General features: G+C 43.3%; 1 protein-coding gene and 1 long non-coding RNA gene across 9 annotated transcripts in view; one reads left to right on the top strand and one right to left on the bottom strand.

The window, feature by feature from the left end:
- The window catches only part of PAM (peptidylglycine alpha-amidating monooxygenase), a 265,286-nt gene that overhangs the window by 65,285 nt on the left and 172,510 nt on the right, over positions 1 to 27,491 (top strand). The window lies entirely within an intron of this gene.
- Positions 1 to 27,491, bottom strand: part of LOC137526525 (uncharacterized) — a 31,705-nt gene that overhangs the window by 2,436 nt on the left and 1,778 nt on the right. Inside the window, exon 2 of the long non-coding RNA XR_011023115.1 lies at positions 1,724 to 1,917. This is a non-coding gene — a long non-coding RNA (uncharacterized lncRNA). The remainder of the gene's footprint in view (positions 1 to 1,723; positions 1,918 to 27,491) is intronic.

Below are 27,491 nucleotides of genomic sequence, written 5' to 3'. Positions count from 1 at the left end.
AGCTGACACATCATTGCATTCCAGCGGTTCTGGAGGTGTGTTTAGCTTCTAAGGGTACAATGGTTAATTTGCATATATTCAGCAGTGGTGCCTGGGAGACATCTCGAGCTCACTCCAACCTGAATTATCGCAAATTCTTTCTGTTTTAGGAAAGCAAACTTTTGTTTTGCATACACATAAGAAGTACATTTCATCCTGAGTAAAATAAACCATAAATTACTTCTCTCCTATGTTGCTGTCACTTACAGTAGGTAGTAGAAATCTGACATTATGGACAGATTTTGGGCTAGTCCATCTCTTCATGGGGGATTCTCAGCATGACCTTTATTCTTTATAAAGACATTCCCTGAAAATGATTAATACAAATATGCTGTCCATCCTCCATGCACGCTGCACACTATTTTGGCAGTTGGACGGAGCAATTGCCATTCACTAAGTGCTTTTAAAAATAAAGAAAACCCTGAGAACCCCCCTATGAGAAGATGGGCAAGTCCACAATCTGTCGGTAATGTCCGATTTCTACTCACTATAAGTGACAGCAACATAGGAGAAACGTAATTTATGGCTCATTTTACTCTGGGGGAAATGTACTTTTTATTTGTATGTGTTTTAAATTTTAAGATTTTCACGACAGTTCCTCTTTAAAGATCAGGGCATGGGGGGGTTGCCTAATATGGAGGGGGGTGCCTGATGCGGGGGGGGGGGTGTTCCTAATGTGAGAGGGGGATTTGCAAATATGAGGGTGGGCTACCTAATAGTAGGTGGCACACTGGGGAGGGGGCTGGCAATACTGGAGGCACATCTGGTACGGGGGATCTATTACTGGGGGACACATCAGGCTATGGGGGGTACCTAATGGCACATCTGGCTATTTATAATGGGGGGTTGTACTGGTGACCCATCTGACTATGTATATGGAGGGGTCCTAATACTGGGGGCATGACTGACTGTCTATACTGGGGGGGGGGGCTAATACTAGGGGCACATCTAGCTATTTATATGGGGGGGGGGGGGGACAGACACTGATATCTGGTTACCTGTACGGGGGGGGGGGGGGTGGAGACGCCTCTGGTTATCTATACTGCGGGGAATATAATACTGGGTGCACAGCTGGCTATTTATGGGGGGGGTTAATGCTGGGGGCACATCTGGCTACTTATACTGGGGGGGGGCTATATGTATATATATATATTTTTTTTTTTACAATTCAAAGTATTTTTAATGTTTTCTCAATTTGAAGTGAAAAGTATACACTGTAGCAAATGGCCACGTTTATTTCTTAAACAAATATCATCGCCATAAATTGTGACAGGAGCAAAATGTAAACTTTTTAAAAAAACGGTGAAATAGCCAAATAAAATTTGTGTTTTTTTCTCTACAGTAACACTTTTTATTTTTAATCTGGGATTGGTAATAAATGAGAAGAAATGCATTTTTTTCTATTTTTTTCCTATTTTTTCTCATTAAAATGCATAGAAAACAAAAATCGTTCTTGGGAAAAATACCACCAAATTAAAGCCGGTTTCTCTTAAAAAAAGATATATGTATCATTTAGGTGTCATAAGTAGGGATAAAGTTATTACTGATTAAATAGGGACATAGCTAAAACGTCAAAACTGCTCTGCTTACATAAGGGGAAACAAGGTCAGGATGTGAAGTGGTTAAATCCTTTTTCTGTGTTCTGTAGATTCGATGATTTGTGTTTGAAGTCTCAAACTCATACCTGTAAGTAGAAGGAAGTACTGTTCTGTATCGAACACAATTGTTTTTGCCATTTTGTTCCTCTCGTAGTCTATGGGATGTTCCGGTTGTTTTCTGTTTTTATCGTCTTTATTTAGCGGTGACAGTTGCACATTTGGAGAACATTGTAGAAGCGTCAAATAAATCTTTCACTTGACATAGTTTACAGCTGAGTTACTGCATACAAAGCAAAAAATAACAGGCTGTGTTAGATCTGTTCTAATATAGTAGCAATTTCTTGAAAGAGAGAAGAAAAACATATTTGCCTTCAATTCAAGGCTTCATGTATAAAGTACTCTCTAAAAGAATGTTTTTGTTGCTATAACACCAGCATTTCTCAACCTTATTACCCTAAAGGAACTCTTCTAATTATTTTTGCTTCTCAGGGAACTCCTACATTGGGGGAGGGAGTGGGAAGTACTTTTGCAAGAGGCATGCTTTTTAAAGCAGACCTGAACTCAGAACTTCCTGTCTGCTCTAAAAGATACACAACAGCATCATAACCATTAAACAAAAATCATTTATTTGTTACAGCTGATACAGATCCTACAATAAATCTTTCTACCTCCTGAGTCATGTAACCTGGAGGGGTGGAGGCGGCCAAAGATAGTTAATGTGATGAAACAAAAAATAATAATAAGGTGGAGGGAGGTGTCTTCACCACTCTGGACGCCACTCTTTTCTGGCGTCCATGCTTGTGACCATATTTTAAAGGCACTTGTATTGACCTGAAGAAGTGGCCTGAGACTCGTGAAACGCATTGTACTTTTAAACGTGCTGAATAAATAATTGTCTTTTTACATTTACCCTGTGGTTTGGGTTCCTCCATCTGGAGTGGTAAAGACACCTAACTCCACCTTATTATTATTTTTTGTTCCATCACATTACCTATCCCCAGTGGGGACGGTTATTTTCCCGTTGGCGATATACGGTGGTTGCAGTGACTGCAACCCCCCTTTGTGAGTATAAATACTCTTGTACTACAATCTAACATCTAATACCCCACAATACACTTTTTCTCCTGATTTATGGAAGCAGACATATTGATAACATCCCGTGCTTTCAAATGAGCATATCTGCCATGGCAGTCATGTGACCCATGGTAGACTTCAAATTACAACTTGCTATTGGACACAAATGTCAAAGTTTATTGTACTTAAAACAAAAGATAGCAGACAAGTCTGTATTATCACACTTTATGCATGTGTGAATTTAATCCACAATCCAGCCGCCTGCAGCAGCCTGGTGTATCGTTTCAACTGCTTTTCTTTAAAGAGGAGCTGTTAGGTATAGGGTCTCAGAGAAAATAAACACATATATCAGTAGCTAAACATTGGCTGTACTTACATTACATATGCATTTCACTGTCCACGTTTGTTTGGATTTCACAGAATCTTTATATAGTATTTGCAGAGAATTATGCTCCTGACAGCTCATGGCAGGTTCCATGTTTGTCTGTCTCCTATGAAGCCAAATGTGTCATCATGTCCTGCCTGCTTCCTGATGATTAGACTCACACAAAAGATCAGTAATGTAAAACACTACTGTGCAGTGAATATTAATTAGCCATGTGGCTAGGAACAATAGCGGAGTTTTTTCAGTGCTGTGGGCTGCTGCTTTTGTAACACGAGCCCTGTAACTTATCACTAGCAGCCGAGGGGAGGGCCCCAGAATGCTTTGCTGTATGGTATACGGCTCTCGGCTTCTTAAGAGCTTGGGTCTAACAGCTTTGCTGATAAGCACACATTAAAACTAAGAGAGATTTTTAACTTCAGTATTGCCTTTTTGGCTTCCTTCTAAACTGTTTAACACAGGAGAATAGAGGTTTAAATTAGCTTTTGCAGCCTGACAGTTACTCTTTAATCATGCCAGAAAGCATTTGTTGGCTTTCAGCGACGCTTCCTTGCATGCATTGTTTTCCATCCCCGCAGGGGACATGGAAGACTGGTGGTAAATGATCCTGGAAGCACCCTGTTACTTCCATGATCGGGTAAGCTCCGGACAGACGACCACAAAAATCAGGATCAAAACTTGGTGTTAGCGCCAATGACAGCAAACTGCTGCAAGCAATCGTACTGACGGCCCTCCATTCATCTGAATAGACGGCGTTTACTCGACAAGCGCCATGGCCATCTTTTGCCATCCCAAAACCGTCCGTGTGAACCAAGCCCAAAGAAGCACCAAAACATCCTATTGGTATATTAGAATGTATTACATTATTCAGGATACCGAAATGTATGTTAATTATCCTGGTTTCAACATCTGAAACACTTCCTATATGTACACTTAGTATATATTGCCAAGTATCGGTATGTAACACAGTCCTCCCAGTAATGGTTAGCCTAGGCTATTTAGTTATGCAGTCGTCTGCCCAATTGCATTCTGGGAGACCAGGTGTGGTTTCTGCCTACTTTGTAACACACAACAAACGCATTTCGCATGATGCTCCTTCCCAGCAGTAAGGATGTTGCCACCTGTGATGAATATAAGAATGTAAATCAGGGAGAGGAATGATTTTACAATGGACAAACACTGACTGACTGATGTATGAAGTAATATTGTAAAAAAACAAGCCACTTCATTAATTATGTTACATTCAATAAAGTTCCTCTTTAACTTGGAGTATCAGAAGCAACATTACTACTTCTTGCAGAGGGTGTCAGTTCAGCTCTGGACACATGCCAAGGTGAGATGACCTGTTCATCCAGCCTCACTAGACTCTGGATCTTCATTTATGAGTTATTAGGATGTAGACTATGCAATTCGCTCAAGGTCACTTTTCTACATTCCTTGCAAGAATTGATAATGTAGTGTTTTTGTGTGAGGCTCATTGGAGTGGCCTGACAGCTCATTACACTGTGCATTGATGCTGCCTAAATAAGTCTATGGCATGAAGAATAATTTACATATACCGTAGATTTCGGCGTATAAGAAGACCCCCCAACTTTTCCAGTTAAAATATAGTTTGGGATATACTCACCGTACAAGACTACCCCTCTCTTCCAACGCACACCAAATAAAAATTAAAAAAATCATATACTAGTGCTATGTCTGAACAGATAATGGTGCTGTACTGTATGTGGTGCCCAGTATATAGGCGATTGACTGGTTGGATTGGTCAGCTCTCTCTGTTAATCAGAGCGGTATGGAAAAAAAGATTGCGCTGTGCCCATAAAACACGCCTCTTTCACCCTTCTGGCCCACCCTTGTATACTATTTACCTCCTTCTTTGCCTCTCAGATCTCACACATGTGCGCCTGCTCGGCTTCACTACAGTCTTCAGCAGCGAGATCTGAGAGTCGGTAACAGGATAAGGGCGTATCACACGGCATCAATAACACCCGGCGTATAAAACGACCCCTGACTTTTCAGATGTTTTTCAAGGGATAAAAAGTAGTCTTATACGACAGAATATACTGTATGTATCCAGTGTTCTCCCCTGAAATTGTTTTCCAGCCAGGTGGCATGGAAAAGTAACCGGGTGGGGTGCAATGGGAGAATGCAGGGCCGGCGCTTCTTTGCGCATGAGGAGCAGCATGAGGAGGTGAGCTGATAATAGCCAGGTGGTCACAAAAATTAGCTGGGTGGAGCACTCGGCTAAAAGGGCTTGGGGAGAACACTGCATATGTTTTATCTCCTTGCAGTACTCATTTTTATCTGTTCTGTTTATTTAGCCCACATCTGCTACTCTTCAGTTTTCCGAGATCCGAAGCTCTCCAGAGAATTTGCCTCTGCAGACGCTAGCCTCTCCTCTGCCTCATATCAGAAGCTACTATTTGCTCAGCTGTCCTCCATTATCTGTCAAGAAAATGCCTAAATCAAGTTAATGACAGTTCCTGTCAATCATAATCAGTATGAAGCCGTGGTCTTGTTTAGCACAGGACCTCCTACTATGTGTTGTAGCTTGAAAGAGCTGATACGGCAACTTTCTCTCTACATCTATTCACTGAAACATACATTTCCATCTCTATTTTCAAAAAGAGGATTTTTTTGTTCAACAAGTGTGTTATACCATGACAAGCTGAGCGACTCTGTTAAAGTTATTACAGTATTATTATTTTGTATTCATATAGCGCCAACATCTTCTGTAGAGCTGTACACAGTACAAAACAAATATCGGGGAGCATCGATACATGATAAATTCAAACTTTGTACAATCAGGACATCCAGCAATGTACAGATACATACACAGCTGATGTGTGGTTTGAGGCATCACCAATACTGGTACATGTTCATACGATAAAATACAGCAGGAGGAGGTCTGTGCCCTTGTGAGCTTACAATCTAGAATCCAAAGTCCACTCGCCGTTTAGTAGGTTGGACACTGCAGATCTAGTTGGACACTGCAGATCTAGTTGGACACTGCAGATCTAGTTGGACACTGCAGATCTAGGCTCTCTCTTCAGAACTGCATTGGAGAATCTGCTCTCTTGTATTGCTTACAGTAGTAGGCACTGGTGGGAACATATAGTGTTTCTCTGGGTTATGTTTCCCTGTTGGCTTGTACATTACAGTTTGGAAAGCATGCCAGTCATGTGCTATCCAAGATTACAGCACCCCGGGTGAGTGACAGGCTTGTATTTAGGGGCTTTGAAATTTTGTTCTGAGAGGAACTTGTTAGCGTACTTTCACACGAGGATGTAGTTATTGCACATATTTTCAAATTTCTCTTTGTAAGGTATTCTTTACAGTATGGTTGTAGCCTTTATAGCTTGGCTGTGTGGTGTCCCATTCCATGCAGATGTCTGATATCTCTCCTTCCTATGGAATTAATTTATGCAGTAAAAACTGGGAAGCATTTGAGATGCGAAGCGATGCAGTTTTACTTTCTGTTTTATGCAAGCATGTTAACGCTTCATGTTGGGTTCAGGGGTGGCTGCCATTGCCCACATCATCACCGTCACTGCAGGATGCTTGCTGCCAGCTGCAAGTGTCCAACAAATAAAGAGGAACTGTCGCGAAAATCTTACAATTTAAAACACATACAAATAAGAAGTACATTTCTCCCAGAGTAAAATGAGCCATAAATTACTTTTCTCTATGTTGCTGTCACTTACAGGAAGTAGTAGAAATCTAACATTACCGACAGATTTTGGACTAGGCCATCTTCTCATAGGGGGGTTCTAAGGTTTTTTTTTTCTTTTTAAAAGCACTTAGTGAATGGCAGTTGCTCCGTCCAACTGATAAAATAGTGTGCAGTGAGCAGGGAGGCTGGCCAGCATCTTTATGTAACTCTTTTTCACGGAGTGTCTTTATAAAGAAAAAAGGCCATGCTGAGAATCCCCTATGAAGAGATGGACTAACCCAAAACCTGTCGGTAATGTCAAGTTTCAACTACTTACTGTAAGTGACAGCAACATAGGAGAAACGTAGTTTATGGCTCATTTTACTCTGGGAGAAATGTACTTCTTATTTGTTTGTGTTTTAAATTTTAAGATTTTCATGACACTTCCGCTTAAAGGGACTCCGAGCAGTGCAGTAACTATGGAAAGATTTTGAAGCTCTCTTTCTCCTCTTTCCAATGATATATAATCCGCCACCCTACGCCTTTTAGTTTTCGCTATTTTTGCGATTGAAATTGTGGCCGCCATCTTGGATTCCTTATTCAGCATTGTATTACACAGGACGACACTTTCCCCATTGTCGGCAGCTCCATTCAGCACAATGCAATGAAATACAAGGAACCCAGGGGGATATAATTACAAACATCATGCTGGTAGGTGTGAGGATATAATTAATTAGTTGTGGGTATGCTTAAAGGCATACCAACAGGCACTGCTCGGAGTCCCTTTTAACAGCGGCTGACAATCTGTTAAGTGTACTGCTGTCAGCTGTTCATGTGAAAGAACCCTTATGCCCGACTCGCACTGGTGGATCAAAATCTGATCCGTGAAATGGATGAGTGTTTAATAGGCATCAGTTTTTGATCGGTGACCCTCTGATTCTGCTAGCGTGCAGTCAATGCGTCGGACAAGTCGATCATGAAAAATCGCTGCAGACCCAAACGTGCGGTCCATTCAGCAGAAATGCTCCACAGATCCATTCTTATGAAGCAATGCGAGTGGATCCTATTAATGAACATAGAATCCGTTCACCTTCGTTAGCATCCGGTCTGTTAATTTTTATACATACACTGTTGTATTCTTTAAATAGTTCCTGTAGTAGGTCAGTGGCCCACTGTATGGTATTATTATTATTATTATTATGTATATAGGGCCAACATCTTCCACAGCATTGTACAGAGTACATAGTCTTGTCACTTAACTGTGCCTCAGAGGAGCTTTCAATATAATCCCTACCATAGTCATATGTTTATGTATGTATCAGTATTGTAGTCTAGAGCCAATTTAGGGGGACGCCAATTAACTTATGTTTTGGGGATGTGGGAGGAACCTGGAGTGCCCGGAGGAAACCCACACAGACACCTGACAGGTGGAGGGGTAACTTGGGTGAATGGGGAGTTACTGCTTGCATTTGAGTACAGGTGAGTCTGGTTTCAGTTGGAGCTATTCTTCGGGACACTTGAAGTGCTCTGCCCAAACATGTAGCATCTCACTTGTTCTGCAATACAGGCCGTGGCTCGCAAGCCAGTTGTGTGCTGTCTCCATTGTTGCTATTCTGGGGACAGTTTGCTGCAGCAGTGGTATATCTGCACAGACTTGGACCTGGCATATCGTGTCCATTGTCCATTTTTATGGATATAGAGGTTGGAAAGTATTCTCCAATAGCGGGTAGGAAAGTATCAGGGCTTTCAAAACCATGAAATTCAGCCAGGCTTCTGTGGCTCACTGAGGCCCATGCGTTTCACACCCCCAACAGGCACTTACTTATGAGCAACAGTTGTGTACCCTGCCTATTGATTTTGAATAAAATCTGGATTATTTGGGAAATCTCCAGAATATGCTCGGATGCCCAATTTGTATAAGCAAGCAATGGACGGTTCTGTGGAACCTTGTTTGATACCCATAGAGAGACAATGACACGTTACAGGGTGACTTTAAAGAGGAGCTCGGGATTGAACTTCATTCCAATCAAGTAGCTGAGACCCCCTTTCCCACAAGAAATCTTTACCTTTTTTTTTAACAGATCAGGGGGTCTGTATAGCTGATATTGTGGTGAAACCCCTCCCACTGTGTCAGGGCCGGATTACCGACCAGCAGTCGCTTGGGGCCCCATTCAGAGTCAAAGGGGCCCCATCAGCACATAAACCAGCCCTCGCCACCCTGTCAGCGGTGGCTGGATGGTATAATGGTTAAAGGGACTCTGAGCAGTGCAGTAACTATGGAAAGATGCATATCATTTTAAAGCTCTCTTTCTCCTCTTTCCAATGATATATAAATGGCCGCCCTATGCCTTTTAGTTTTTGCTATTTTCGCGATCGAAATCACGGCCACAGGAAGACTTTTCTCCAAAGTCGGCAGCTCGATTCAGCACAATACAATGAAATATAAGGAACCGATGGGGATATAATTACAAACATCATGCTGGTCATAGCCGGCCTTTGATATGAGCGACCGGAGCGGTCACTCAGGGCGCCAGCTTCCAAGGGGGCGCCTATAGCTGGTTACCTGTACTGAGGGCACCTACACCTGATTTCCTATACTGAGGGCACCTATAGCTTTACTGAGGCCTCCAACACCTGGCTACCTATACTGGAGGCACCTGCGCCTGGCTACCTATGTGGGGAGACCTACAACTGACTTCCCATACTGGGGGCACCTATGCTTGGCAACCTATATTGAGGGCACCTACACATGAGATCCTATACCGGGGGCACCTATACCTGGCTAGCTACCTATACTGAGTCTGAGGGCGTTTTGACGGGTGGGGGCGCACTGCGGCTATAATGCGTAGTGCAAATTGTCAGTGCTGTGCTATCATTCTAAATGGGGGGGGGGGGGGGGGCTAACTGTCCCACTGATTGTTTTTATTAATATTCCTGAAAGGTTCTAGCCTTCATTTTTAAGTGTATTGAGGATAATGTACTCTTTCCATCCATTCGTGGTTATTAATAGTATTTTTTCTATTATACATATGTGACACCGAGATCTGAGCATTTGGCGTGATGTGTCACAACGTCAAACAGGTTGGGAACCACTGTTCTAGGAGATATCTCAGGAGAAAAGGGGAATTGCATATGGGCCTGTGTGTGTGTATACGTGCATGCGTGTGTGTATATGCACGTGGGAAGAGGATGAAGCGGGGGGGGGGGGGGGCACAAAAATCAGGTTTCGCTCAGGGCGCTGTGAAACCTAAGGCCGGCCTTGATGCTGGTAGGTGTGAGGATGTAATTAATTAGTTGTGGGTATGCTTAAAGGCATAACCACAGGCACTGCTCGGAGTCCCTTTAAGGGCTCTGCCTCTGACACAGGAGACCAGGGTTCGAATCTCGGCTCTGCCTGTTCAGTAAGCCAGCACCTATTTAATAGGAGACCTTAGGCAAGTCTCTCTAACACTGCTACTGCCTATAGAGCGCGTCCTAGTGGCTGCAGCTCTGGCGCTTTGAGTCCGCCAGGAGAAAAGCGCGATATAAATGTTATTTGTCTTGTCAAATGATGCCGTGCGCTGCTCATTGTCTTCAGAGCCAGGCTCTCCTCCTAGGTCCCCCTCCTGCTACTCTGCGCTCTGCCGCTTCCCACTCCGCCCTCCCTTCCCACAGAGAACCACAGCTGCAGCAAGAATGATAGCAGCAGATGGCAAACGCCCACTCACCTATCCATGATCCAAGCGATAGAGATCCCGTCATCTGAAACCCATCTGTCTCTTCTACAGTGCAGCTGCTCGCTCTGAACTTTCTGATTCTCAGATCAGACAGGAAGTAGGAAGTAGTAATAGTAGTAGTAACAGAGCGGCAGCACTCTAGAGGAGACAGATGGGCTCCGGATGATGGGACCTCTATTGCTTGGATCGCAATAGGTGAATGTGAGTCATCTGGTGCTGTCATTCTCCCTCGAATTTATATCAGGGAGAGGACAGATTTTACAATGGGCAAACACTGACTAAATAATCCATAAATTAATATTGTAAAAAATAAGCAATTTTATTCTTTGTTATTTTCACTACAGTTCCTCTTTAATATTTCTACTTCTGTACTGTGCATATAGCAATTCACGCTTGTGAAACCTTCATGATGCCTGTGGTGTCTTGGTTGACGGTTATAAACTGTACCATTTGTGTAATTCACAAAATAACAAACTTTATAGCTACACTGTATTGAATGTGAATGCTTCCTGTTTCCTATAAACAAATAATGATGACTTGATGGTGGTTGCTTTATTCCAGCGCATGCACTGCTCTTTATCTTGTAGCAGCAGAAGCCTCTTCTGTGTATGAAATGAAGAGTGCAGCAATAAGGAGAGCAGAGGAAATATGCCGTGATCTCATCACTGGCAGCCTGCATACATATTCATGAACATTCCTGGGAAAGCCTGCTTCCCAACACACATTCTTACCAGACCACATGCCAAGAGCATGAATCCAGTCTGCTCATTTACTGCACACAGTCCTTATTGGTAAATGTATCCCCAGCATTCCACACAGAGAAACTGGTATTTATTCCATTACACATAAATGAATACTTGTTCTTTTGCAGACACTAGTGCTCATTTAGAAATGCTGGTCCCTGCCGAGCGGTGGCAATGCCAGGTGTGGTCACTGGTCAATAGAGCAAGGTCACATTAATATGATGGCAGCATGAATCCGCTACATACGTCAATAATTCTGCACATTCCTAATAGCACAAAAACATTCTAATGGAATAACTAGAGGGCTCATGGTGACCCAGAACCACTAGGGAAGTATAAGGGTCATTAAGAGACCAAAATGCTCTCTTACTAAAATACTATGCTAAATATAAATTTGCCTTGTTTAAACAGAAGGTATTTGCAATAATTCAGCTTTATTTTAACTACTTTCAGGGGGATAAAGAGAGGATTTGCATATTCAGCAGTGATGCATCATGGGAGATGATGATACACTTAAAGCTAAATTATTGCAAATACCTTTTGTTTTAAGAAAGCAAATTTATATTTAAAAACATAAATTATAGTGCTTCTAGTCAGATTTGATCTATCACTTTAGGCCACATGTATGCTGCTTCTAGGCTCTGAGACTATGCATACCATTTTGTTTCTTCTCTATTCTGCCTGTATAAAAGGCTGATGAAGAGTTCAGTCTACCCAGGGCGGTTTTTAGGCATAGGCAAACCAGGCAGATGACTAGGCTCACAACTGTAGGTGGGGGCACTACAGAGCTAGTCCTATCACACTATACTTCATGTAAATAGCCAACAGCTAGTTCCATTAAGAAAGGGATGGGTGATAATTTTAACACCTAAACAGGCACTACTGTGTCGATTGCTGCAACTCTGCTTGGATTTCCAGAACAACATTCTAACCAGTAAAGACCCAGGCTGTACGTAAACAGTATCCTCTATAATAGGTAACTGTCCCTGCGTAGTTGGGTCTGTGCTTTTCGCTACTGCGCATGTGTGCAGCACGGACCCAGCCTCACACAGGGAGGACGAGAGGGACGCAGCCAGGCAGGCGTGCGAGCAGGCGGCCAGGTGTGCGTCGGGAGTGCGCATGCGCGCGGCAGGTGCGCGGAGACAGACCTAGCCAGTTTTAAACGGGCTAAGGTCACTAGTAATGTTATAAAGTGGATGCACACCCTTCAAAACCGTTATTGGAAAGGTTTGTTATATGGGTCCAGTGGCCTAGTAATAATTTGTGTGGGATTTTTTTTTTTTTAAACTTATTTTGAGAAACAACATTATTTCTATGTATAAACTATCAATTTTTGTATTGGTGCCCACCAAACTAATTGATGTAGGTTATGCTCTTTCTGTTCACAAGGTTGGAGTAGGGAAATAAAAGATACCTTGCCAACTCTTATGTCATTTAATGACGCTGTTAATAATAAAAACATTCCTAAGGATCATCAATTTTATTATTCTCAGGTTCAAAATTATGTTAGGAGTATTTTAGAAGGGAGATTGTCAATAGATTCCAACGTTGCTTTTGAAGAATTGTTATCACAACCAAAAAGTAAACAGAGTCTTTCTTGGATATACTCCCTAGTTAGAGAAGTTAGAACAATAAAGCTATTGTGAGGCACAGCGGAGCCGCCGCCGCACAGGGCAGCATGCCGGCGGTCTCCGCTTCACAAATGGCGCTTTCCGTGTCTCAGCCGGCGGGTTCCGCCACTCATGCGGAGCCGCCGGCACAGAGCAGAGGGGACACCGCCGCCGCTGGCAATATGGTGGCGGGTCCCGCTATTCACCCGGCGGACTTCGGAGCGCACGCTGACCTGGAGCCTGCCCTCTCTGACATGCAGAGGGTCATGCGCACGCGGCGATAGGACTCTTACCTCCTACGAAGGAAGGTCAGCTGACTCTCCAGTCAGCTGACCTCAGGAGGTCTCCGGATTGGCTTAGCTCCTGGGCGGGCTGGCTGAGTTACACTCAGCATAAAAAGAGCTGGATGTCAGTTCTTCTTTGTCTGCTGTCGTGTAAACACTTCTGTGTTAGCGCTCAGACCTTACTGCAGTGCCCTGGTGTTGATACTAAGGATTTCACACCTTAGCTTAGGATTATTATTGTATATTGATCTGTGTTTTGACTCTGGCTATCCCTGACTATTCTATCTCTTGCTGATTGTGTACTTTTGCCTATCTGATCCTTGTTGCCGACTCCTGCCTGTTCAACGATTTCTCTTCTGCCTTCCGTTCCTGTACTGTCGCTGCCATCTCTGTTGCCGAACCCTTGCCTGTCTGATCTTTCTCTCTTCAGTGGAACGTCTCCCACTGGAGGGTCAACTCTGAGGCTTGCCTCTCCGAGGCGCCTGCCCCAAGCAGACGATTACTGCTGGGGGTCGAGATTCCTCACTCAGTCTCGTCAGAGGTTCTCACGCACGGGGTTCCCATTCAGAGGTAACCACACCTCTGAGGAATTACCGTATCGTGGACATTTCCACACCATCTGATATATTACTGTTTTATTGTGTTTTTGCTGGTGTTCAGAGGTTAGCAATATATCGGATTATCGGTGATACTGCAGATCATCGATAATCGGGTATATATCTGCATTTTTGGTGATACTGCAGATCGCCAATAATCAGATACTCTCTGCGTGCTGACACCCATCGTGACAGCTATCCTATAAGAGGCATGCCCAGAAATGGTCAGCATTAATTAATATAACGGAAGAAGAGTTTGACAAAGCGGCAAGAGAAGGATGGATATCAGTTAGAAAATATATAATAAGTGAAGATGGGAGGGAAATGTATTTTAAGTATGTTCATAGAGCTTAAATACCTATAAAGGGACCATATAGACACGACACGCTGATGTCCTCTTCCAAATGCCCCAATTGTTCATATATTTCTCCTGATTTGAATCATATGATGTGGCTGTGCCCATCTGTCCAGTCGTTCTGGGACCAAGTTTCTTGAGCTCTGTAGCTGTATCCAAAAGGAAAAAAGATCCTCTGCTGTGTCTATTCCATAGCACCTCTCTATCTGAGGCAGACAAAGTGTTGCCACTATCTAAATTTGAACATTTTTTGTTATTAGCAGCCAAAAAAGCAGTGTTAAAACAGTGGTTGGAAGAAAAACCTCTGTCCCTTACTTTGATACAAAATATTTTAAATCACCTTCTTCATATGGAGAGGCTAAATTTAGACAAATTTCCATACAAATCTATACAGGGATTTTTCAAGATATGGAGAAAATATGTTGAAAAAGTTTTTACTAGAGATCAAATTATTGCTTTAATGAAGCCATTGGAAGGAACGGAATGGTATCTAAAACAAAAAATTGGGGGGTATCTGGGTTCCCTGGAGATTTGAGGGATGTAGGAGGTGAATGGGTGGCGGGTAAACGGCACAATAGGGCAGGTAGTGTATTAGGTTGTTAGTGTTAAACAGTGGTTTTCTTTATTTTTAGTGTATTAATGCACAAACTTTCTTCTCGTTATGTTTGGAGTTGAAATTGGCGAAAAATGATCATCAAAATGGACACTTTACATGAGACTGCTACGTAATCCAGATGTTTATTGAAGAAAATTGTGCATGACTGATTATTATGAGAAGCAATGACAAAACAATGACAGTTGTAATTTTTAATGTATAATCATCAATAAAATATATTAAAAAAAAAAAAGATACCTTGCCTGGTGCACCCAAATGGCCGCAAACAGCACTGGGTCTAGCCATGTGGTGCTCTGAGGTAACGGTGCTGGTATTGAGTAGTTGGTGCCTTCCCTCTCCCCTGATATTCTGCTTATTCTTTGTTCCCCTGGTGTTCTGTGCATTGTATCCTTTGCAGATGTGTGTCGCTGCCAGAGCATCCTGTTTCTCCTCAGGGATGCTGCATGTCCCTCATGAACATTACTGCTCTTTTCCTCATTTATACCTTTCTCCTCCCCTCCCCCATCCTGTTTTCTGATAGGTCATGCAATGGGCTTTTTTCTATGAGTGCAGCAAATTTATTTCCAGACGCTGACACTTTTTCCTTATCTTAGTGTAGTTTGCCTTCTTAAAACAGAAGGTATTTGCCATAATTCAGCTGTTTAACGAGCATGTGTGGTCTCCCACAAGGCATCACTCCTGAATATGCAGATTATCTTATTATGCCCCTGAAGCCCGGCTTCCATCCATAACTGCTGATGTATAGCAAGAGACTTCCACTAGTTTACTGTGAGAACAAACAGAAAACCACATACACAGGTGCACAGCTGCAGCAGTTAAAGAGAACCCGAGGTGTGTTTAAAGAATGTTATCTGCATACAGAGGCTGGATCTGCCTATACAGCCCAGCCTCTGTTGCTATCCCAAACCCCACTAAGGTCCCCCTGCACTCTGCAATCCCTCATAAATCACAGCCGTGCTGTGAGGCTGTGTTTACATCTGTAGTGTCAGTCTCAGCTGCTCCCCCGCCTCCTGCATAGCTCCGGTCCCTGCCCCTGTCCCTTCACTCAAATCAGCAGGGAGGGAAGGGATGCAGGCAGGGACTGAAGTTCTGCAGGAGGCGGGGAGAGCAGCAGACTGACACTATAGAGATAAACACAGCCAGCTCTGACAAGCTGTTTGTCAGCAGCGTGGCTGTGATTTATGAGGGATTGCAGAGTGCAGGGGGACCTTAGGGGGGTTTGGGATAGCAACAGAGACTGGGCTGTATAGGCAGATCCAGCCTCTCTATGCAGATAATATTCTTCAAACCCACCTCGGGTTCTCTTTAAAAGCCTATGGTGAGGTCCCAAGATGTCCAAAAGAGATCCGCCATCTGAGAAACTGTACAGACTCAGCACTATAATATAATGGTGTCTATAAAATCAAATATACTGGCTGACGTAAATGCCAGGAATGATTCACCAAAAGCGACAAAAATAGAGAACAAGCAATGTCTATCTTCAACATCCGACATTCATTCCAATGTCTGTATTTTACAACACATACAAAAAGTCAGGTCTCCAAATTCCCTGCTTATATGGGGAAAAGCAGAAAGCTAGATACTCTGGTCTACTTTTAGCAAGCCTTTCAGGATGCAGATTTATAGATCATTTAGTCAGTGTTTGCCCATTGCAAATCTTTCCTCTCCCTGATTTACATTCTGAAATATATCATTGGTGGTGACCTCTTTAGTTCTGCCAGGTGATCTGTATGGAATATTCCTTACTAAGAGATCTATGCACAGAAGGAAATACTGCTTGCTTGGCAGTTTGAAAAGCTGTAAGTTCCCACAATGCAGCGAGGTTGACAGACGGCAAACTTTCAGGACCTTGGTCATGACATCACAGTGGGGGGGGGGGGGTGTTCACCACAATGTCAGCTATACAGACTCCCCTGATGATCTTTTCCAGAAAAGGTAAAGATTTCTGTTGGGAAGCGTGTATCAGCTACTGACTGGGATGAAGTTCAATACTTGGTTAAAGTTCCTCTTTAAAAGTCATAAACTACTTAGTTCAGTCTTTCTGCCCTTTCCTTATTAGTCAGGAGGTCTCCGCATATCTGTGGAGTGATGTATGGTGCTCCCTTCTTCTGTGTTGTGCACACGCTTGGTTAGTCTGGTGGTGAAGGTGTCAGTCTGTGCCCTCAGGATGTGGAGAATACTTGTGCATTCTGCTAGACATGCTACAACGGTGCAAACTAACCTGATATAAAGTGCTTCAGATCTGCTTGACAGCAGGTTACTCACTAATACTTATACACAACAAATCAAGCCCAGCACTGTCTACTAAGATTCTCCATGTTTGGAGATTACCACAAAAGAAAACTGATTTTTAAATTCGATCTGGATATATTAAAGAGGCACTGTAGTAATTATTCAGGATACACACTTTTATGTTAACTATCCTGGTTTCAGCATCAAAGAAACCGTTCCTATAGCAATATATTGTTGTGTATTGTTATGTAACCCTGCAACCTTCTCCCCCCTACACCAGTGATGCTTTGCTGATGCTCTTTAGCTATGCAGAATTCTCCTAGAGCTTTCTGGGAAAACGGGTGTTATTTTTGATGTCTTTGGAACTCTCAGTAAGCAAACATTTTTGTGATGTGGCAGGAGCATTGCCCAGCATTGCACCGTAAAAGAATAGGCATAAAACCGTTTCAAAACCGCACATATTACATAGTTACATAGTTATTTTGGTTGAAAAAAGACATACGTCCATCGAGTTCAACCAGTACAAAGTACAACTCCAGCCTGCTCCCTCACATATCCTTGTTGATCCAGAGGAAGGCGAAAAAACCCTTACAAGGCATGGTCCAATTAGCCCCAAAAGGGAAAAATTCCTTCCTGACTCCAGATGGCAATCAGATAAAATCCCTGGATCAACATCATTAGGCATAACCTAGTAATTGTTGCCATGGATGTCTTTCAACGTAAGGAAAGCATCTAAGCCCCCTTTAAATGCAGGTATAGAGTTTGCCATAACGACTTCCTGTGGCAATGCATTCCACATCATAATCACTCTTACTGTAAAGAACCCTTTCCTAAATAAATGGCTAAAACGTTTTTCCTCCATGCGCAGATCCATGTCCTCTAGTCCTTTGAGAAGGCCTAGGGACAAAAAGCTCATCCGCCAAGCTATTATATTGCCCTCTGATGTATTTATACATGTTAATTAGATCTCCTCTAAGGCGTCTTTTCTCTAGACTAAATAAGCCCAGTTTATCTAACCTTTCTTGGTAAGCGAGACCTTCCATCCCACGTATCAAGTTTGTTGCTCGTCTCTGAACCTGCTCTAAAACTGCAATATCTTTTTTGTAATGTGGTGCCCAGAACTGAATTGCATATTCCAGATGAGGCCTTACTAGAGAGTTAAACAGGGGCAATATTATGCTAGCATCTCGAGTTTTTATTTCCCTTTTTAATGCATCCCAAAATTTTGTTAGCTTTAGCTGCAGCGGCTTGGCATTGAGTACGATTATTTAACTTGTTGTCGATGAGTACTCCTAAGTCCTTCTCCAAGTTTGATGTCCCCAACTGTATCCCATTTATTTTGTATGGTGCTAGACCATTGGTACGACCAAAATGCATGACTATACATTTGTCAACATTGAATTTCTTCTGCCATGTATGTGCCCATATAGCCATCCTATCCAGATCCTGTTGCAATATGACACTATCTTCCCGAGAGTTGATGATTCTGCACAATTTTGTATCATCTGCAAAAATAGCAACATTGCTCACTACTGCATCTACTAGGTCATTAATAAATAAATTGAAGAGCACTGGACCCAGTACAGACCCCTGTGGGACCCCACTGCTAACAGTCTCCCATTTTGAGTACGATCCATTGACCACAACTCTTTGTTTTCTGTCCATTAGCCAGTTCCCTATCCATGCACACAAACTCTTCCCCAGGCCTTGCATCCTCAACTTTTGCACCAGACTTCTGTGGGGAACAGTGTCAAAGGCCTTTGCAAAGTCCAAGTATATCACATCTACAGCATTCCCAATATCCATATTAGCATTCTCTACCTCATAAAAGCTGAGCATGCTAGTCAAACAGGACCTGTCTTTAGTAAACCCATGTTGATGCTGAGAAATAAGATTATTTTCTACTATGAAGTCATGTATAGTATATCTTAGTAACCCCTCAAATAGTTTGCATACAACTGATGTTAAGCGTACAGGTCTATAATTTCCTGGATCTGATTTTTTCGCCCTTCTTAAATAATGGGAAAACGTGGGCTGTACGCCAATCCACTGGGACTCTGCCAGTTGCAAGAGAGTCACAAAAGATAAGATAAAGGGGTTTATCTATAACTGAACTTAATTCCCTTAGGACCCGAGGATGCATGCCATCCGGGCCAGGTGTCTTGTCTGTTTTTAATTTATGTAGTCTTGCCTTCACTCCTTCCTGCGTTAAGTATTTAGTATTACAGTTAGAAGATTGAGACTCTTCTGCCTCTGTAATTTGCAACAGTGATGTTTCCTTTGTGAAGACAGAAGCAAAGAAAGCATTTAATAACTCTGCCTTACGTTGGTCATCCACCATTGAGTTCCCACCCTCATCCTTTAGGAGTCCTATACAGTCAACCTTTCTTTTTTTAGAGTTGATGTACTTGTAAAACTTTTTTGGGTTAGATTTGATATCCCTAGCGATTTGATTTTCAGCTTCGATCTTTGCCAGCCTAATTTCTTTTTTACAATTTTTATTGCACTCCTTATAATTGCTTAGTGCAGCCTCGGTCCCCTCCTGCTTTAGGACCTTATAGGCATTCCTTTTCCTCTTCATTTTATCCCTAACCTTTCTATTCATCCATAGAGGCCTTTTTTTATTCCTAGACATTTTGTTTCCATATGGGATATACATACTACAATATTGATTGAGAATAAGTTTAAAAGCTTGCCATTTCCCTTCAGTGTCCTCCCCTTGTGGTACATTATCCAAGTTCACCAAACTTAGTGCCTGCCTAATTTGATTGAACTTTGCTTTTCTAAAATTCATAGTTTTAGTGGTCCCGCTGCCCCGTGGCCTATCAGTCACCAGATCAAACGTTATCATGTTGTGATCACTATTTCCCAAATGTTCTTGAACCTGCACATTTGATACATTATCTGGTCTATTAGAAATGATCAGATCCAGTAAGCATTCCCCCTAGTTGGTTCCGTTACCATTTGAGTCAAGTAATTGTCCTGTAGTGCTGCCAGCAATCTGCTGCTTTTACCAGAATGGGTAGCCTCAATACCCCAGTCAATGTCTGGAAAGTTGAAGTCACCCATAATTATGACCTCATTTTTACTTGCAGCTTTTTCAATCTGCTGTAGTAATCTCAGTTCTGCAGCTTCATTAATATGTGGTCTGTAGCATACCCCAATATGTGATTTTTTTTTTCATGTATACCCTTAAATGACAGATTGCATGATGTCAGCAGATGTCTGTTCCTGTTCTTGCTTTCTGCAAACTCAAAGGCGCAAGAGGCAATGAATGTTGTTCATGCAAAATATAAAATAGAGAGGTGAATCTTGCAGTCTATAGCTTGGAATGGATCTTTCAAATTCTAAATCTAGCCACCTATGGGTTTATTATTGCCTAATTCAACAAGTAGTCTGTTGACTCCCTATCGGAAATCATTGAGGCAGTAGTGATTGATGTACTACCTTGCCCCACTCAAGCTTCATTAGAGTAAGTTTGGGCAGAAATTGATAATCAGTTGTAATGTTACTCCTGGTAGTGTTGCCCCGCTTGATGCTGTACAATGCTATGTGGCCATTGGTCCCTCACTGCTCCTTGCCCTGCCTGCTTGATGCTGTACAATGCTATGCGGTCATTGGTCCCTCACTACTCCTTGCCCCGCCTGCTTGATGCTGTACAATGCTATGTGGTCATTGGTCCCTCACTGCTCCTTGCCCCGCCTGCTTGATGCTGTACAATGCTATGCAGCCATTGGTCCCTCACTACTCCTTGCCCCGCCTGCTTGATGCTGTACAATGCTATGTGGCCATTGGTCCCTCACTACTCCTTGCCCCGCCTGCTTGATGCTGTACAATGCTATGTGGCCATTGGTCCCTCACTACTCCTTGCCCCGCCTGCTTGATGCTGTATAATGCTATGTGGCCATTGGTCCCTCACTAATCCTTGCCCCGTCTGCTTGATGCTGTACAATGCTATGCGGCCATTGGTCCCTCTCTACTCCTTGCCCCGCCTGCTTGACGCAAATGTTTCACCATGTCCAATCACTCTTTCCAAAAATACATATTCTGATGTTTTGACTGGATAGGTCAGTGTTTAGTGTATCACTGGCAGATTTGATCAAAGATTTGATCAAAGTAATAAGCTGGGAAACAAACTCTTGTTTGGCCACCTATTTTCAGGAACTGCTGAAATCTATTTCTAAAGATAATTAGCTTGGATTTTAGCCTGGCAATGTGGATAGCAATACTGTCCTATTTTGTGACAGGAGATACACTATAAGTCAAAAGGCTGCCAATAAATCATAATCATCATTATTCATAGAGTAGTAGGGTGACACAGATGCAAGGCTGAAATCCAAATAGTAATGTTGCTTGCCTGAGTATGCAGCTTAGCAGAGATTGTGCAAATCACCTATCAAGCAGCGTAACAATAGACCCTGCAAGTGATGCAGCCGCAGGGGGGCTCAGAAGCCTCAGGTCGCCCTGTGGGGGAGTAGTTTCTTTTCCATGTCCTGAGAGACTGACAAATTAAGGCACAGAGAGAAAATACTTTCTGCTCTCTGCACAATTGTTCTAATGACTGCATCTGCTCAGCCCCTGGTTAAGGAATCATACAAAGTTTTGTAGACAAAGATTTGAAGACAGTCCTTATTTAGTGTGCAGCAGGCTCTTGTGTACAGCGCGCTGTCCCCAGCCCTTCTACCCCTCCCCAAGTGCTGTGTACTGTACTGATGCTGGAGGTGTCTGCAGAGCCAGTTCTGCCCACAACCTCTCTATCCCTCTGTGAATAATATAAATTATTCTATATTTTTTATTATTATTTTATATTGATTCATTAGGGGCCAGTCTCTTTCTATTAATTATATTACCTGTTATAAGAACAAATGTTTTATCTTCAGAGACAATAGGAATTTGTCCTTCACATAACAAGTATGCATTGTGAAAAGTCCTCCACTATTGTTGATCACGTCTTGTAAAATGTTTGCTATTTGTTTAAAGTGATACCTATTGATCTTGTGATCACTTATGTAAGCTAGAACTGATTGTTTCTATGAGTCTTTGCTGATGTGTGTATAAGTACAATGACAAACTAGTCAGGTAGCCAAACATACTAAAATGTACACCATTGTGGAAAGTAGAAAGCGCTGCTATTGTGTAATGACAAACTAGCCAAACTCGTATGCCATCCTGTAATAAGTATCTGATTGGTCTGTAAACACACTGAAATGTTGAAGCAGCTGATTGGACTGTAAAATCCTACATTCACTGACTGTCCATATATACCTTTTCTTCAAATACATACATCAGAGCAATAATGTTGTACTTGGGGTGTGCTTCGTTATTGTTCTCCTGCGCAGAAAGATCACACACATGGGCAACTTGGGAATTTGAGGGTGAAGCTAAAAAGGCGAGTTCTATCACCCTCCCCAAGTGCTCTGGAGATGGACAGAGTGACTGTAATAAGTCGAGGCTGGGCGCACACTCGTCGGTTTTCTGAATGTGTTTTCTGCACACCAAACAGCCAGCTTAGTTCTGTGTTTGGCTTGTCTAATCTGTGTATGTGCAGAGTAAAGGGGTGTACACATACTCCATTCCTATTGCCCTAAAGCCACATACACACGCTAGATTAAATTCAGTGCTGGCAGCCAATACAGATCTACTCAGGCAAGAATCTCTAGTGAGTATCTAGCGCGTGTGCCAGAAATGCCAAACTTTAGCCTACCTCCTCCGATGCTGAGGCCAAGAACCATCAAATTGTTCTCACCACATGCGGGAAGCCACTCCCGAACCCCCTTCATATTAACAGAGCCTGCAGACTAGTGACACGTCTGAACGACATCTGGCGCCGACTTTCTCCCAAGGGATGGACCCTGATTCCTGCCAACAGACCTCATACATGTGTGCAAAGCCCAACAGTCAGTTTTTGGAATGAGCACTGTACAGACACTTTACTGCATCTGAACAGTGTTTGTTGCTGTTCCATGCTTTATATTTAACGCTTCAGCTATATTGTACATGAAGTGGCTACACATTTATTTTCCTGAATTTGTAGGGATCTAAGTGGTCATCAGTCCGGAAGCTAATCTTGTACCACAGAATATTGTGTAATAAGATGGATTTCTCTTGCTTGCTGATGTGGTGGGTAAAGCACACACAGCACCTCTGGCAGCAGTCCAGGAACTTATAATACTCAATATAATTAGGAACTTAAGCAGAGCTGACTACAGCCTCGCATAAGTGGAAGAACCATAGAATGTGTTTTCCAGCGTGACTGTCGCCCTTTATACAAATGATATCAATGAGAATGGGAACAGTTGTCTTCTGGGGCATTGCTATAAACCTGTTTGGCTGTGGCTTATATATTATTATTATTATTCTTGTTGTTGTTTATGAGCACGGTCACATTGAGGTTTGTGTGGGAGGAATGCCATTTCCGCTGCGTTTCACACAGGCTGGCATGTCCTCATTATATGTGCGTTGACAAGTTTCCCTTGTTTTCATAATTATAATAATAGATGTAAGATTGCAGTGTAAATTGGGAGTGAGTATATTACTGTATTTTTAATTCATCCAGTGTAGTGAAGGTAGAAATAGAGGTCAGTGCAATCCCTCAAGGGTTTTATTGTAAGACCCATCTACAGGTCCAGATATAAGCTGACATCTGCTGAGAAAACATCAGCCTATAACTGCCTCTTTGCAGTCTGAATAGCAGAATGATGATAGTACTGTAGCTACTCCCTTCACAGAGCAAGAAACGTATCCTCTGTAACCAGTTTCTTCCCATACATGAAAAAAAACCTGGCAATATGGGAGCAGGGGATGTGTACATATAATTAAGCCACCAGGAGAATAGGGCGCAGGGTAAAGCCACAAAAATGGCTCACATTGCTCCTGCAAAAGTCCTGGCAGTGTTAATTACTATTCCCCATCCAAACTGCCATGGACTCAGAGGATGTAACTCTGGTGCCAGCTACTGGGGACCAATACATGCTGGGGGCTATTTAATATTAATTACATGGGTTTTGGTCTGCAGTTTGGGCACTCAGTCTCTTAAAGAGTACCCAAGGCGATTCAGTGGAAAGTGGTGGGGGGAGGGGGGGGGGGAAAGATGGAACACAGAGGCATGTTTCCTGCTGCAGGACATGCCTCTGTGTCCTCTCCAGGCCAATCTCTCCCCCCTCCCCCCCCCTACAGCCGTGCTATAGCCCCTCCCCCGGAATTAGCGGCAAGCGATTGTCGCTATTTGGGGGGTTAGGGAGGAGAGGGATTCCCTGCTTAAAGTAAACCAGAGACCTTGGAAACTAACGATTTGATACTTACCCGGGTCTTTCTCCCGCCCCATATACACGTCTGAGTCCAATGCTGTCCTCCTGCGTTCAGCCGCTATCAGCCCCAGTAACAGGCTCTATCGCGTCAGTCCTGGTCTACTGCGCATGAGCGGGAGGTCCGCGCATGCGCAGAAGACCCACACTAGACCCGACTGAGCCAGTTACCGGGGTCTGATCGCGGCTGAACGGCAGACCGCAGGAGGTCAGCATTGAACTCGGACGTGTTTATGGGGCGGGAGAAAGACCCGGGTGAGTATCAAATCTTTTTTTTTTTAAGGTTTCTGGTACACTTTAAACACCCACTAGGGGCGTTCCTGCAGGCCTTCCAAAGCTGCTATTGGGCAGCTCTGCCTCTTCTCGGCCATGCCCCCTGCTGCTCCCCACGCCTCCCTGCATGCAGCTCACAGAGACCAGCTATTCCAGCGTTGTGACCCCAGGGGTCACGAAACCGAAAGTGGAAGAGTGCAGGCCACCGGAGCGGCGCAGATGGCGGCTACCTGTTCCGTCCAGCCCCCCGAATCTGGTAGCATTGTTTTTTTTTTTGTTTTTTTTATGTAAATCCCCACATTAGGTTCTCTTTAACCACTTGCCGACCGCGCACTCAAAACACGCGTCGGCAAAGTGGTAGCTGCAGGACCAGCGACGCACATCTGCGTCTCCAGCTGCAGGCTAATTAATCAGGAAACAGCCGCTCGCGCGAGTGGCTGCTTCCTGTCAATTCACGGCGGGGAGCTCCGTGAATAGCCTGCGGGCCGCCGATCACGGCTCGCAGGCTAAATGTAAACACAAACGGAAATAATCTGCTTTGTTTACATTTGTACAACGCTGCTGACAGTAGCAGCGTTGTACTAGATCAGCGATCCCTGGCCAATCAGCGGCCGGGAATCGCTGTCACATGACAGGCAGGAGCCTGTTAGAGGCTGCACAGGACAGATCCGTTCCTGTGCAGCCTCCGATCTCCGGGGCAGGGAGGGAGGAGAGGGAGAGGGGGAATCCTGCGGTGAAGGGGGCTTTGAGGTGCCCCCCCGCCAGCCACATGCAGGCAGGAGTGATCAGACCCCCCCCCCAGCACATCATCCCCCTAGTGGGGAAAAAAGGGGGGTGATCTGGTCGCTCTGCCTGTTATTTGATCTGTGCTGGGGGCTGTAGAGCCCACCCAGCACAGATCTTAGAAATCAGTGCTGGTCCTTAAGGGGGGGGGTAAAGGCTGAGTCCTGAAGTGGTTAAAGGATCGCCATCACTGGTCTAGTCTGTAAGAAAATTTTAGCCGCTATGGTTTCATTTTTTTATGTGAATTAAAACCTGTCCCCATAAATCTATAGCTATATGCTGCAAACCTTTGCATGATTTAATTGGAATCTAAAAGCCGGACAGACTTTATAATTCTGCAATTTACACACAGAATTTATTCTGTGACAGAGTAACAACCACCCTAACAACATTTGATATGAATGTAATAAAGACTTCCTGGTTTATTTCTGAAAGCTGTACAAACCACCATGCTGTGACAGCCCATAGCGATTACTTAGAGTTCAGTTTATAGTGATCAGATCGGTAGTACTGTACATGATATCTGATTTGTTGCTCTGGGTCACTGCATGCTGCCTAACACAAATTAACTCTACCCTATTGAATAGGCTTATTAAATTGTACTTTATGCAGCTATATATAGGAAGGGTTTCTGATGCTGTGGAAATGGACAAAGTGGGTTTTCTGAATAATTGACTACATTGTACTGTATGTTACTGCAGCGCCTCTTTAACTCTTTGTAGCCAATATAAGAAATAGTCAATGCAATGCTAGTAATTCCAGTTTCTGTGCAGATTCAATGCAGATTGTATGCAGTTTGGAGCTGAGCCAATCAAATTCTTTTCCGGCTGATTTTGATTGGCCCAATTCCAAGCTGTATTTGAAAGCAAGATGGAGTTACTAGCATTACAAGTGCTCACTTATTTCTCCTTACCTGCAAAATGAAACCGTTCCCAGGGATATTTTATTTAACCCTTTTGTAAACATGGGGAAGGCTGTGGAAAGGGTTAATGCTTTATTATGGTCTCCGATGAAACAAGACAGGCATATGATGAGACTTTGTTGGAGTGCAGCAGCAATGCTGGCCACAAAAAAACATTATCTAAATTAGCATCAGAGAGGGGAGGTTTATGGTGTCAGTGGCTTGGCTTTGTGGTCACAGGGAAAGTCTAGCACCTTCCATTTCCTCCCTGACTACCACTTAGAAATGATATTGAAATAGTGGGAGGAGTTTGGACAACTCCAAGACTTGCTGTTCTCTCAGTCAAGCAGCACTGTTTGTCTGCCCAAGCCTTGACAAAGGGCCGAATTGGCCCTGAAACGACCGTCGGTGTCAGATGTCTTTACATGTGTGATGGGACAATAAATGTATACGGCTCCTGAGGTCTGTGTGCAGATCCCTCCTTTCATTTTGATGCTCAGGACAAAGTCCTGGAGGATCACGGAAGAGGAGGCCAACCATGTCCGGAGACACCTACACACACTTTAGAATTCTGGTCGGAACAATCGGGAACAGCTGTTTTAGCTGAGCAAAATGTACAGTATGAACTTTATCCATAGGCTGGCAGATATATCACCAAACCTTTCTGACAATAGGACACCTGCTTATCCTTCATGCTGATGGACCTTGCTGCTGTTTAGCCAGCGTACTCTGGTCAGTAAAGGAAGTATGCAGTACAGCAACCTGGAAAGGTGGGACTGTGAAAGGGAATTTCTGCTGTTTATAGAAACTCATTATTATCCTCTATAGATGGCTGACATAGAACAGTCATAGCACTGGGGAAATCTGGTCACATATAGCCATCATTGCACACAGGTGAATAAGTCAAAGACCATCCATTAGTGTGAGTGGAAGGCTTCCTGTGCAGGTCTTGTGCCTTCTACCTTCCCTGATCCCATGTGACAACCCAAGAAAATGCAGCACAATCCATTTCATTTCCTAATGCTTTTTCACATGTTGTCCACCTCCATTATTGGTGATATCCGTTATTATTTCTGCAATAGTTGTATATTTATCATGGCCGTACTATATCAATTTTTTTATACAAATATTTGATTTTGGTTCAATTTTTTTTTTTTCAAGCAAGAATGCATTGTGATTACATATGTGCCCATCGTGTTATTAGTACAACTTCTGCTCTGCAGTGAAAAAGTAAAACGATTTTATAACCAGTTCCTGTTTACCGGTATATTAGCAGGCAGAGGTGGCAACACTTCCCAAGACAGGCTGCATCTGAATGACTAGCAGCATAGGT

The sequence above is a fragment of the Hyperolius riggenbachi genome, chromosome 1, assembly GCF_040937935.1.
Source record: "Hyperolius riggenbachi isolate aHypRig1 chromosome 1, aHypRig1.pri, whole genome shotgun sequence".
Taxonomy (NCBI): domain Eukaryota; kingdom Metazoa; phylum Chordata; class Amphibia; order Anura; family Hyperoliidae; genus Hyperolius; species Hyperolius riggenbachi.
This window is presented reverse-complemented; position numbering and strand designations above follow the sequence as displayed.